This window comes from Dermacentor albipictus, chromosome 1 (assembly GCF_038994185.2).
Source record: "Dermacentor albipictus isolate Rhodes 1998 colony chromosome 1, USDA_Dalb.pri_finalv2, whole genome shotgun sequence".
NCBI classification, from domain to species: domain Eukaryota; kingdom Metazoa; phylum Arthropoda; class Arachnida; order Ixodida; family Ixodidae; genus Dermacentor; species Dermacentor albipictus.
In genome coordinates this window covers 20,296,662-20,311,245 of record NC_091821.1, presented here as the reverse complement: position 1 = coordinate 20,311,245, position 14,584 = coordinate 20,296,662, and the positions used below count along the sequence as shown (strand labels likewise).

Genomic DNA, 14,584 nt, shown 5'->3' with positions numbered 1-14,584 from the left:
ATGGAAATTGACTTCTCTGCTACTTGCAAGTTGTGCGAGTTTCGCAAGCCAGCAAAACTATCCCTGTACTAGGCGATAGCGAATCTAGTGAAACGCGATAGCGTGGCCGGCGTGGAATCGACCGAAAATGAAACCTTTCGACCGCCCTTGTCGTCGTCCAGGGTAATTTAAATGAGTTCTTTCTTCTAACAAATGAAGTAGAACTTGACAGCTAGCAATTTATTTTGTCTTATAGTACAATACAAGGATGTTTTTTGCTACGAATCGTTGAGTACTAGTGACAAAATTTGATTCAGGAGTGCTTTTGTCATCGGGCAAGTGCTTTAATGTCCTGGAGGAGTCTCTAACCATGTCCTACATTAACCTCAATTTCTCAATTATTAAGGCTCTGTTCGTGTTAATATTGATGCCTTAGAAATTCTCGAGCACTAATCTATCACTTCACCTTGACTTCATATTTGCTTTTAGTGTCCCTTCAACAGAGTTACAAAAAAATGATGTGTATCCCGCACCTCGCATTGATGACCTTATTTTCCATCTATTGACCTACGCGCTGCCATAATTGGCAAACACCCGACGGTGCTTATCAATTCAAAATGATGACGTTTGGTTATGTTACGCTCCGGCTACATTTGAGCACATGGTGGAATCCCTTCTTCAAGGTTTTAAATGATCTACTTACCTGTGCTACTTGGACGACGTTACAGTATTCACGACAACTATCAACACACCTCGAGCACCTGTCAGCAGTCCTGAACATTTTTCGGCGAGCGGTGTGCAACTCAACGCACCAAAATGCCACTTTGGCTGTTGCCACATAATCATGCTTGCACATCTCGTTGATGTGAACTAAGTGCAAGCGGACCAAGGCACAAATGAATGCAGTTACGAACTTTCCTTATCCGAAGTGTGCCAAGGATGTGTGCAGCTTCATCTGCCTTTGTTCGTAGTTCCGCCGCTTCGTGAAACATTTCGTGGCTATAGCACAACAGCTAACCGAGCTTTTGAAGAAAGATGCCCCTTTTACATGGGGCGATAACGCAGCCTCTGTCTTGTTCTCTCACTTGATCGCCCTTCTCACGTCACCCGTGCTTGCCCACTTTGATCCTTGTGCACATACCATAGTCCGTACCTATGCCCACGGCCATGGAATGGGCGCAGTAGTAGTGTGACGCCTTTGTGGCAACGACCGTGTTATTGCTTGCACCAGAAGGCTTCTCTCGACTTCCAAGTGTAACTAGTCCATCACTGAACATGAGCATCTATACCTAATTTTGGTAGTTGCAAAGTTCTGCCCATACTTAAATGACAGGCCCTTACGAGTCATCAAAGGCCATCACGTGTTTTCCTTGTTGTCCTCACTGAAAGATCCTGCAGGACAACTTGGCTGCGAGGCATTGTATACATATACAAGAATATCAGGATGTCTATAACAAGCTGACATTTCCAAATTCCTTGAGTTTTGCAGGCTTTCCCCGAGTGCCTTTGCGAAATTCCCTGAGTGACACAGAACTTTGTTTTACTTCAAGACAGGCTCACACCATGTCGCCCGATGCAGTCACTTTCTAGTAAGCATGCTAAAGAATGACTTAATCCAGTTTGAAAAGTAAGGAGTGTCATTTATTTTGTTCAAGAAAAAATCAAAAGGGAGGGGTTAGTAAGACTAACAGCCGATAAAATATCTTTGAAAAAAATGGTAAGACTCATTGCAAATCGAGTAGAACATTCTAAAATATGAATAAAAAGGAGATGCATACAGATACAAATATGTTTTCGAGTATGAGCTATTTTTATCAATATATAGCAAGCTCATTGGTATGAGGCCCAAACTTCGTCACAAGTGAGATTCTCAACAGCTGGTGTGTCAACCACAACTGTCCTGCATTACTCTCAACCTGCACACACCACCTCAGTGTTGCGTTTCACTGCTTTAAAGTGTTTAATTTTGGTTTGGATGAGGGTTACCTCCATCTCAGCGTCAGCCAACGCTTTGTTCTTTGAGCTCAGGCTCCATGAAAGAAGCAGCAGCAGGCTTCCTCTCCCGTTCATTCTTAATGCGTAGGTTCTTTCTGTTCTCGTCCCTCTTCCACCGTGCGTTCGCCCCACGGACCACTTGAAGCATCCTCTTCGTCAGTTGTACAGTCAATGTCCGATTTTTCGGACTTCCTAGGGGCCGCGAAAACATTAAAAAAAATCGGGCATTCTGAAAAAATGAATGCATGTGTCTTACTTCCATTGAAGGCTCGAATTGCCACAAGCACATCCAAAATGCCTACCAGCACACTTATTAGGCACGTCGGCGCTCATACTGTGGCAGGAGATGGCGGATGGACGTGTGTATATTCTGCAGGCTTGTAGTGATGTCTGACACTGGCAAAAGATGACGAGAGTGAGTGGGGCTATACTTATCTAGGTACAACCAAATTAGAAATGCCCATTAAGCTTCAACAAAGACACTACCTAACCAGAACAGGAATTGGCCTTCCTGGTGCAGTATTTGGCCACTCCCTCCCTGATGATTCCTACAATTAATCCATGACCCTCAGTGCCCAGCAGCGGCGGAGGACCTGACCAAGGCGGCAGTCAAACCTGTAACGCAGCAGAGGGTGCTAAGAATCTCTGGACCCAGACAGGCCGCCAATGGAAATTGACCCTGGAAACCTTTAACACCTGAACTCTGTCGATTGAGGCTAGCTTAGAAGGACTCTTTGATAACTATCAGGCATTGTTTGGGATATAAGTGGCCTTAGTGAGATTAGAACTGGTGATTCTTATACAGTGCTGACTAACAACCATGTCCTCTGCTATAGAAGTCTCCCAGAAAGAGGCAATACGGGGTAGGATTCCTAATCCATAACGACATAGTCGGCAATACTGATGAATTCTACAGCATTAATGAGACGGTAGCAGTAGTCGTAATCAAACTTAATAAGAGGTATAGATTAAAGGTAGTACAAGCCTACGCTCCAACACCCTGTCACGATGATGAGGAAGTAGATCAGTTTTATGAAGATGTTGAATTAGCGATGAGAAAAGTGCAAACTTAGTATACAGTAGTAATGGGTGACTTCAATGCAAAAGTGGGGAAAAAGCAGGCAGGTGAACAAGCAGTTGGCAATTATGGTGTTGATTCTAGGAACACTAGAGGAGCGATGCTGGTAGAATTCGCAGCAAGCAATCAGCTACGAATAGTGAAGACCATTTTCAGGAAGCGTAGCAACAGAAAGTAGATCTGGGAAAGCCCTAATGTGAAACAAGAAATTAAATTGACTTCCTACTTTCTGCTAATACCAGCATAGTGCAGGATGTAGAAGTGATACGTAGGATAAAGTGCAGTAATCATAGGTTAGTGAGGGCTAGAATTCACCTCAATAGGAAGAGAGAAAGAGCAAAATTGGTCAAGAAGAAATGGGTCAACCTAGAGGCAGTAAGGGTAAAAGCAGACACATTCAGGCTGGTACTTGCAAAGAACTATGCAGCCTTAGAACAGAGAGATGGTAAAGATATAGAGTTAATGAATGAAACCGTAACTAGGCTGCAATTGAAGTGGGAGGCGAGGCACCAAGGCTACCAGTAGGCAAGCTCTCCCAAGTAACAAAGGACCTAATAAAGAAACGACAAAAAATGAAAGTGTCCATGCAACTCGAGAGATAAGACAGAATTCGGAACTGTCAAAACCGATCAACAAGGCAAAAATAAGTGATATTCGAAACTATAACATGAGAAAGACCGAAGAAGCCATAAAAAATGAGCGCAGCCTGAAATCAGTGAGAAAGATACTTGGTATAGGACAAACCAAGATGTATGCACTGAAAGATAAGCAGGGTAATATCATCAGCAATCTCGAAGATATAGTAAAAGAAGCAGAAAAATTCTATACTGACTTGTACAATAGCCAGAGGAGTCAGGATACCTCGATTAGAAACAGTATTAAACAGTATAACTCCTGTGATGAGGTCAGAAGGGCCTTGCAAAACATGAAATGAGGAAGAGTGGCAGAAGAGCATAGAGTAATACGCAATTTAACCAAAGATGGAGGAGACATCATGCTTGAAAAGCTTGTGGTCCTTTATACAAAATGTCTCATGACTTCAAGGATCCCAGAAAACTGGAAGAATGCAAATATTATACTGATCCACAAAAAGGGAGAGGTTAAAGAGCTGAAAAATTATAGGCCCATTAGCTTACTCCCAGTATTCTATAAAATGTTTACCAAATATAATCTCGAATAGAATAAGAGCAACACTGGACTTTAGTCAACCAAAGGAACAGGCTGCCTTCAAAGGGATACTCTACAATGGATCACATCGATGTCATTAATCAGGTTATCGAGAAATCCGCAGAGTACAATAAGCCTCTCTATATGGCTTTCATAGATAACGAAAAGGCATTTGATTCAGTAGAGATACCAGCAGTCATAGAGCCTGGCATTACGTAATCAAGTACAGACCGCTTACATAAATATAGTGGAAAATATGTATAGAGATTCTACAGCTACCTTAATTCTACACGAGAAAAGCAGAGAGATACCTATAGAGAAAGGGGTCAAACGGGAGACACAATTTCTCCAAAGCTGTTCACTGCGTGCTTAGAAGAAAGGAGTCAGACAGGGAGACACAATCTCTATTCTAGTGCTTGCTTGGAAGCAGTATTGAAGCTATTAAACTGGGAAGGCTTAAAAGTAAGGATCAACCGCAAATATCTCAGCAACCTTCGGTTTGCTGATGACATTCTTCTATTCAGCAACTATGCAGATCAGTTAGAACAAATGATTGAGAACCTTAACAAAGAGAGTGTATGATTGGGGTTGAAGATCGCGATCGGAATTTGTTTACCTAGGTAAATTAATCACAGGTAACCCTGATCATGAGAAGGAAATTCATAGAAGATTGAATAAAAATGGGTTGGAGCGCATACGGCAGACATTGTCAGCTCCTGACTGGAAGCTTACCATTACCATTGAAAGGAAGGTGTATAATCCGTGCATTTTACCAGTGCTGACATATAGAGCAGAGACTTGGAGACTGACAAAGAAGTTTGAGAACAAGTTAAGGACCATGCAAAGAGCGATGGAATGAAGATTGCTATAAGCATAACGTTAAGAGACTGAAAGAGAGCGGTTTGGATCAGAGAGCAAATGGATACAGACTAGAAAAAAGTGGTGCTGGGCAGGTCATGTAATGCGCCAGTTATATAAGTGTTGCATCATTAGGCTTGCAGAATGGGTATACCAATACACAGTCGAGGACGCAGAAGACTAGATGTAGCAATGAAATTAGGAAATTCGCGGGCGCTAGTTGGAATCGGTTGGTGCAGGACAAGGGTAATCGGAGATCGCAAGGAGAGGCCTTCGTCCTGCAGTGGGTATAAAACAGGCTGATGATGATGATGACTGTGTCCCGTGACAATTGCCCCTTCCTACGCTGGTTATGCTTCACCGCAATACTTTTGCGTATGCTTCACCGCTTAACATTTCTGTATTAAGGCAAAGCTGACTTTTGGGAACTGGCATTATGCAACGCGCCATGCTTTCAGAGCTTCGAAGCCAATCCCGAGGACCACAAGGACGGAGTTGGTGCCATTGCTTACAGCGGCGAATTATTTCAATGAAAAACGCGGCGCCGAACGGCAAGAAGCTTGTTGAACACCTAGGCCTAGCGTTTACCACGGTGGCGAGGTAATCAAAGTGGCGGCAGTGGTGGTTTTGATTAAAGCCGTTTCAGAACTGCGGGCACGGCAAAAATTTCGGAAAATCGGACAGCGAAGGGCTCTTGCGTTCGAAATTTCTGACGTTTTTATACATTGACTCTACGGGGTATGTGGTGGCGCCGCGGAGTCGTCCGAGTTATCGGGCGTCCGGAAAGTCGGTCATTAACAGCTCACTGGCAACTCCTCCAGCCGAGGACACGGTGTCAAAAAACGATTCGTTACGATCCCTCTGTGTTACGCGAGCCAGCATTACCGCGACTCTCGTTCCCTTTCAATAAAATTACTGCTAATTTTCCCTGAGCACAAATTCCCTGAGCTTTCCCTGAGTACTTCCAGACTATTCAAAATCCCCCAGAATTCCCGGTTTTCCCGGTTGGTAAACACCCTGAATTACATTCGTATTTTGCCATCTACAAGTCTGGCCGTCTCCACAGGAACCCCGACTGCCTGTTTCGCTACCCAGATGACGAGCTTGACGACAGCGACTACGTACAGCACCACCAACTGCGTGTTCTCTGCGTCTGCCTTCACTAACATAGCGGACGAGCAGTACCGAGACTTGTTGACTGCGAGTACTTTTCAAGCGTCTGCACTCTCCAACTACTGACGCTTCTGATCGCCGATACATTCTCCAGGACAGCATTATATCTACTGCAGGAACTTCCACCGTGACGGAGCTGATCTTGTCGTTCCCAGACACCTACGGCGGACTGTGCTCTTTGCAATCCATGATGCGCTGTTACGATAGGCCAGCTGGGGCAGTGACCTTCCAGCCTCCCCTGCAACAGTGCGACGAAATGTTTAGTGAAGCTAACAAGGCGTCCCCTCGGCCAGACCTGCGGCGACAGCAATGCGAGACACGTTTGGCGGATCGATCGAGTGTTGTTTGATGATTCGCTGTCGCCATCACGGACGCTGGGAGCAAGAAGCTCCTGGAAAAGGGCGTTCTACGCCGTTTCCTCACAAACTCCGGTAACCTTATTCTTGATCGTTTGACAGACGCTCCAGCTAATTGTTGGGTCATCCCTGGAATCAAGACGCGCCGGTTTGAGTCAAGAGTGACAATCCCTAGCTGTCTACTAAACTCTCCTCCTTTCTTAGTGTTCAGGGAACCAAGGTGCCGGAGTGCTTATGCGTACCCTCGGTCTCAAGGCCGAGAGAAGTGGCGACCTTGGACGCTCCGGTTGAGGGAAGGTGTGACTGCAGATTTCCCTGACCTAGGGACATAGTGAGGACCAAAGGGGTTTAAGCGGACTGCAGGAGTGTGCCAGCGTGTTCTGATGTGTGCTTCTCAGAAATATCTCTGCTGACCTGTAGCTCGGGCTTCGAGAACAAGGTACTGCGGCCCGTGCTCCGGCCAGTACGATACCCCTTGTTCTATGTAAATGAGATTGAAGTTCCAATTTAACTAAACCCTCTGTTCCGTTCCTCATCCTCTCGACCGCGTAATCTTCACGAAAGAAGCAACCACCGACAAGTAAACTCGACGATGGCGTGGGCCTGCTTAGCCTCCGTGTGACGCCTCAGAAGCGTAGGCCAACTACTGTGAAGATTGGGGGGGGGGGGGGTCAATCCCATCGCTCGTAATCAGTTGTCAAGATTGGAGTCGGGCATGAATTAGATGGTAGCTGGCCCATGCCGTCGTCCATCTTATCCACGCTGAGGACGTTGTTGAAGGGAAGGACTGCTTCTCATCGAGAACGAGGAATATGGGTTTATTTACAGTATCTACATAAGGACGTTGCAGTTCATCAGTCTAGCATGACTGCGAGCGAAAGTACACTGAGCAGGAGCACAACAGCGGTTTATAAACACTCGGTCTTTCCCCGATCTCCAGGTGAGAGAAACGTCCGACCACTCATCGTAAACGAGCCGACTGTCTGCTGGAGGGACACACACACTTCCGCACAGTTTCACGGCCCCCAACGACGTCAGACGGTCTTCGCAGAGCTCGGGGCTTACGTCAGGAAAGGCGCATTTTATTCCCCGAGCTGACCCCCGCAGCGCGGCCGCCGGTGCTCCATTGTCTTGCGTCTTGAAAGGCGCGTGGGAAGGGGCCTCGTACCACGTTCCCTCGGGGACTCCCTTGTTCACCGCAGACCGGGTCGGCGGTGGCGTGTTCAGTCATAAAGCCTGGTTCGTCGAACTCATATCGGCTCCCGCGACGGAGTGGCGAGGGCGCGGCATTGTCCTCCGTACACAGTAGATTTAGTGACGCCGTTTGGCCAGAGCGTAACGGTGACTTTCGAAGAAAAGTTGACGCCACTGTCGCAACTGGCTGGCAAAACTTGCACCTCAGCGGGCCGTTCTTAACACTACCCGTTACGAGACGCACCGGCGGCGTAGATTAGAGAGCGACCCTCTGTGTGACGCCTGGCTCCTAGGCCACGACCCCCGGCTTCTACAGCGCCCACTGCAGCACAGCCTAGGGTACCTCGCATGAACGACCGCGTCCGCCGCCCCCGCTTCTATTAGCCCGGTGTTGCTTGCTCCTATAGGCGCCGACTACAGGGGAGGGGGGGAGGGGGTGTTCCGGGGCTCGAACCCCCTCAGGAGTTTTCCAGGGGTGGGTGCACCCCCTCCCTCGGGCGATGCCGAAGCCCTCCCCCACCCCCGCACACCTAAAGTGCCATTACCAGAGCTTTGTCACCCACTTCATTTGAGGTTTCTTTTGACTTTCCTCCACGTTTTCACTTGAAAGTTTACTGGGGCTAATAGGTTACTTATTGTTGGCGTGGGCGTGCACGGCTATTAATTCATTGTTTTGCTTTATTTCTGCAAATCCTGACAATAGGAGGATACGCGCACTAGAAGCACTAGCGGCGGCTGCCACATCTGCATTTTTTTCACTTCAACATCGTTTTAAAATTCCACTGTAAACAGCATGCACACCTACAATATATTTAAATATACACACAGGCCAAAGTTTATTATATTTTTGGAAGAGATGGAGGCAGCCAATTAAAAATTATTTCTAAAGGTATGGATAGCCTATGCCTAAGAAAGAATATCTTGCTGTATTTTCACCCCGTTTTAAATTACTTTGCGTGCTTCTTTTACCACGAAAAAGACCCAAAGACTTCAGTGAACTCTTCAGCAGTCTTTTATCACTGGTGTGTGAAATGCACGTGAATGTTGTGTGTCTCAGTATTGCTTCCCTTTCCAGTATGCAATGCTAACGACTGAAGAAAAAAAAGATTTCTAATAATTTACAACATTTATTATGGATAGAAACATCGTCAGTAGCATGCAGAGGTCATAAATATATGCAGGGTGTCCGAATTAGCTATCATGCACCAAGAATGAAAACAAAGAGCAATGCGTTACTCGAATAAAACCTATTGTATATTGTTTACAGTACAGTGCAGTAGCTGCCAGTAATTGTTTCGTTACTGAGATTTAATTAGGTAATTGCAATTAATTGTGTACTTCGATACGTACTATACTAATTATCAAAGTGTCAATGAGGCATTTGACGGTATGTTCTAAATGCGGTATGTTCAGCGACGTACTAATTGCGCACTTAATTTTTTTTCCCGACTGATAAATAAACTCCGCGATCGAAATATAGAGAATACCACGTGACTGCGATGCCACCCGGATCATAAAGCAGCGCCCTCGAACAGGCTCCCTCCGAGTTATCTAGAACGAAATAAAGGAAAACATCGTGATCGAGCTGGTACCTTATTTGCCGCGCCCCGGCCGAAGTAACACGTCGCGTTTGGTGTCAGTCGGAAACAAGCTGTAATTGCTGTTGTCTTAGCGTACATAAAGTGCACGGATGATTTTTTTTTTCACAAGATATATCCCTACAAAAACGAACCGACAACTTCAGTGCAAAGGTTTAAAGGTGTGTCTTGTTTCATCGCAGTCGCCATGTCATTCTCTAATGAGCAGAAGGTAAACATGATCCTTGCCTTGGGATCTGCAAATGACAACAGGAAGGCCGCAGATATATATATATATATATATCAGTCATGGAAGTGTGGCGGTAGACCAAACGCATCGACCATCATCAGAAATTATATGAATCCATCTTTCAGTCCTATAGCCTACGCACGGATGTTCTAGCATTTATGGCTTCAAACCTTCATGCTAGCGTGCGGGCACATGGCCACCCAGGTATATCAATTTCCAAGTCATCAGTTTGGAGGATTCTAAACGATGGCCTTTCAACCGTACCACCTTAACCTGCACCGATGTTTAGAAGATAGGGACCTGTAGAATCGTCTAGATTTGTCTAATTGGGTCCTCGCAAAAGCCGATGAGTGACTGGACTTTTTGAGCAACATCAGGCGCACAGATGAAGCCAATTTTCACAGAAACGCTTAGGTAAATTTGCATAATGCACGCTATTGGAGGGACTTCAATCTACCCCGGGTGAAGCGCAATCGGCACCAGTACCAGTGGTCGCTCTATGTGTGGTTCGGAATTTACGCCGATGCTATAATCGGTCCAATTTTCTTCGATCGCACACCTACTGGACAGCGTTACGTGAACGAAATCCTTGAAGGAGTGGTGGATGAGTTTCTCAGCGAAGTCTTGCTGTCACCTCTCCCACTTTCGTGGTATCAGCAAGATGGGGCTCCCGCCAGCAGCAGCAGCCGAGCACGAAACTGGCTGGATGCGACTTTTCATGAGCAAAAGATCGGAAGGCACAGGCCTGTAAATTGGCCGGCTAGGTCACCTGGCTTCTCTCCACTCGATTTCTTTCTTTGGGGTTATGTGAAAGATCGTGCTTACATGGTCGAGACGGACGTCAGATTAGTTCAAGGCAAGGATAACGGATGTCTTCCGTAGAATTCCGACGTCGGTCATCAAGAAAGCCACTGAAGATGTGATAAAACGGACACAGTACTGCGTAGCTGCAAAAGGAGACATATTCGAACGCGTCCATTAGGTTGGTGTTCAACGGAGCTGACAAATTAATTGATTTTAAGGGCACACTGAAATCGGACGGTTTTTTTTTTCTTCTCTTTTTTTTGTGTGCGGACACCCTGATTGCCAATTCGGCTCATTTAGGAATGGTACCTATATATACTTTCTTGAACGCATCGGTTTTGTCTACATGTTGATCGCTTGCCGGTCTGTTTATTTCGCTTTTATTTTTTTGACACGAACCTGTTTTTGCAGCACGTATGCACTTTCATGAAAAATAAAACGGCCACTTTAATTTGGTCCGAAGCAAGTTTCTGGCACGAAATGTAGCTTAGCCCACACTCTTTCGATACGGTGCGAGCAATGCCCGGATTTTGAAACATTCTATGCCTATTCCATTCTTTTCGCATTTCGTGCGTGGTCAGAGTGGCGCTCCGGCCGCGTTATCAAGGGGCTTTTGTTATCATTGTGATCAGTCGACCTCGAGAGACGGATAATAAGTGTGACGTGGACATGAGAGGGAGGAATAGCTGCGAAGCCGCGAAACCTGCCGTTGGTGCTCCTTCCGTAATATTATCAATGTGATGCTCTCTCACTTCGGCTTTGCGACAGGCAATGTAGTTGGTTTCAATCAGTTTATTTGAGCGCGCTGCTTTATGATGATGGTGGGAGTGCACTGACGTGGTATTTTTCATGCTTCCTGAGGTTTTTTGGCAGTTAGAAAAAAAATTGTGCGCAATTAGTACGTCGCTGAAAACACCGCATATAGAAGTCATTGCGAGATGCCTACAAATGCCTCATTGACACTTCGAAAATTAGGACAGTATTTCTCGAGTTAGACACTTAATTGCAATTACTGAATTAAATCTCAAATAACGAAATAATTACTGGCGGCTACTCCACTGCACTGGAAACAATCTAAACATAGGCCAAACGTCTAAACATAGGCCGAAACAGCGTTTTTGCGGAATTCAGGCTTTTATTTTGCAGCCTGTCAGCAGTACACAGGCGAAAATAATATTTTACAAGATAGCACGTTTTTATAGCAAGTTCTATAAAAGTAATTCGAGGTTTTCTATCATGACCGTCTTCTGGGGAAAATCTCGCAAAAACGCTAGGATTTGCGCGTTTTCACCTCGGTGCCATGGAGTAAAAAATATGAAGTTATTTTATGAAACTGTTTTCTAATGAAAGAACAACGTTCAGACAATGCAAAACCCCAAACTTTGAAATAACGCGAAAAGCGGTCGATTTTTGGCGAATTTGTTTTTTGCACCTGGTTTTCCATGATTTCTGGAATTCAAATGGCGCTCACCTGGCCAAATTTTTTTTCCGTTCAAAATATTTTGGGAATATACTGTGCAAGTAACGCTTATATACTTGTAATTCTTTCCGTAATTTTTTGAGAGAAATCATTTTTCTCGAGCGTCACGGTAGGGACATTTGGCGTGGAATGACGCAGCTAATTAACCCACAGACTGCAGTGGGGAGAACACTGTCGTCGAGAGAGAGAAGAGAAACAACTTTATTTGACCAAGGGGTTCGGGCACGTAGTCGATGTGTCCGCGGGACTCAGTGTGTGTGCATAAGTTTGTAAAATTTTCCTTCATCAAGTACTCGAAAGTGTTATATGGCCGTTATTCGCTGTTTCCCAGAATTCTACGTCAAACTGAGTGCACACGTGGTTAAAATGGAGGAATTTATACTGAATGCCGGGGTATCAATAAATTCCGTTTTTTTGCAGTGAACGGTAAAAGAACAGGAGAGAAAAAGAAAAACATTTGTTGTCTTGGTGGTATGTCAAGCTGCAAGATAAGGTCATTTGAACAATTTTTGATCGGGCATTCGAGTTGCAATCACAGATCCTTGTTTAGCCTAATCGATTTGGGTCCCTCTGAGATATTAAACTCTACCCATTTACAGAAGGGCCTTACTTACCCCTCCTTTCTTCTTTCTCAAAAACTGCTAAATTTGAAAAGAAAAAGAAAGGAATAAGCCAATATAGTTGCAGAACAAAGTGCACCCACTAGGATATTCAGAGTGGACAAACAAGCGATATATTATACGTATATCGCTCTGCAATGTTCAACTAATTTGTGAATAGGTACTTGGCAGAAATCTCTAAAACAGTGTAACTATTTCACGTAAGCTATAAACTAATATATTACATTAGTTCGCATTTTACGCTCTAAAAATAGTTTGCTAGCCTTTTTTTGTGTGTGTTTTAAACTTGCGGCTTCCGTTAAAAAAGAATGATTCGAAGTGAAAGCTGGACAACTGTAAAAGTTATGCACGATGTTTAACGTTCTGACGGGGGGGGGGGGGAGCAGCGAGAAGCTCCTTTCTGGCCTGTGGTGCTGAAGTGCAAAGGCATGCGCGGCAGCGTCTGCAATGCTTTTGCGCGGGGGCACAGAATTCACGGAACATTTGCACCACAATAACAACCAATACGTCAGCAATGGCTGTTCGTGGTAGAAACATTTGCCTTCTCACGCAGTATTTGATGTGTGCCATATGGTTGCACACTACTAAAAGTGGTTTGTTTCCGCGAAGAAAATATTCCACTATTCCAGCTACCTGTCCTTGAATTTTGCGACTTTCAGTGTGCTTTTGTAGGCCCGTTATGGTAATTTTACTCATGTTTGCTTTGCGATAGCGCTTGTCAAGTTGTCGTTCACATTGTCACCTGAGCCATTATCAGTCTTCCCGCTCTTGGTTACGTCATCTTGTATAACGTCAAGCCCTCTTGCTTTCCGAATTATTTCTATTAGGTGATGGGAAAGTGTTAGTATCAAATAAGTATTTCATTGTGGATCAAAAAGCTCGATTGGTGCTTTCGCAACGCCCTTGCAGCGGCAATATTCTCGGTAGACCACCTTCGTGAGTATCGCTTTCACTGAGCATTCATTTGGACAATTGCGCAGACAGGATGTATCTCGATTCAGTGAGGGTATACCGCGTGGGACGTTACGTCATGAAAAAACGCTAAATTATCGCCGAAAATGAACAATTTGACAATGCGGTACCTGTTAAGACTCGAAACCAAACCATTTAAACCAACTAAAGCGGAGATTTTGCTGCGGCCTTCTAAAGCTGGCGAATTAAATCATGCGGTCCTCCAGAAACAGTAACTACCGATCCGTGGGTGCACGGACGGCACAACCTCACACATAAAGAAAAAAGTAAATAAGTAAGAAAGAAAGACGGAACGAAAGAAACAAAGAGTGCCAGCTCGCGTCCTGCAGGCGCCAGCATAATCAGGTTGCCTTATATAATCGAAACATCTATGCACACTCGCGAACACGACACTGAGACAGGCCGCGATGGTGCGGAGAATAGGAGAAAAACAAAAAACAGAGCTACGCTGGCTGCAAAACGAAAAGGCGCAAGGACGGCGGCGAAGCGATGACGTCCACAATCCTTCGTTCGCCGGCAGTTTCAGTCGAGCAACTGCGGTGTTCAGTGACCACTCTCTGCGTTTTGCCAGTCAGTTAGGGGCTCCTCAGGTGGCACTTCAATACCAACTTCGTATTGTTTAAAGCACCGTAAATTATCTGCAAGGGACAGCCGCGTTATCTCTACATTGGACATGCTCTACGTCAACTTCATGCTGATATCTATTCCTTGCTTCCTAACAGATCAGTATCCCTGCATAAAGAAAGCGAAAAAAAAAAACGTAAGAGGAAAGTTAGATGTTTCCGCCAGCCAGCTTCTGTTTGTCACACGTCTGTCTACATTTCTTTTTATTGATGCAGGAAAACGGCGCTTCTCACCACGAGGAATGTAATGCGTTCGGACGATTACGTGGTCGGATTATATAGCAGCTGGAACAAGTGCTCCAGAGGCGAAGCATCTACAAGACAAGACAACATGGCTTTCCGTGCCGTAGCATCTGACCTTCCAGCAGTACAAGCATGCTGCTTTAAGACTGGTACATTTTCCTCTGTTATAGGCTGCCTTCTAGCCTGTACCAAAGCGACATAATAAACGCCCATTA

General features: G+C 45.2%; 1 long non-coding RNA gene across 1 annotated transcript in view; it reads left to right on the top strand.

The window, feature by feature from the left end:
- LOC135909976 (uncharacterized) overlaps positions 1 to 14,584 on the top strand; it is a 46,816-nt gene extending 32,232 nt beyond the window's left edge. Inside the window, exon 5 of the long non-coding RNA XR_010566891.2 lies at positions 14,343 to 14,584. This is a non-coding gene — a long non-coding RNA (uncharacterized lncRNA). The remainder of the gene's footprint in view (positions 1 to 14,342) is intronic.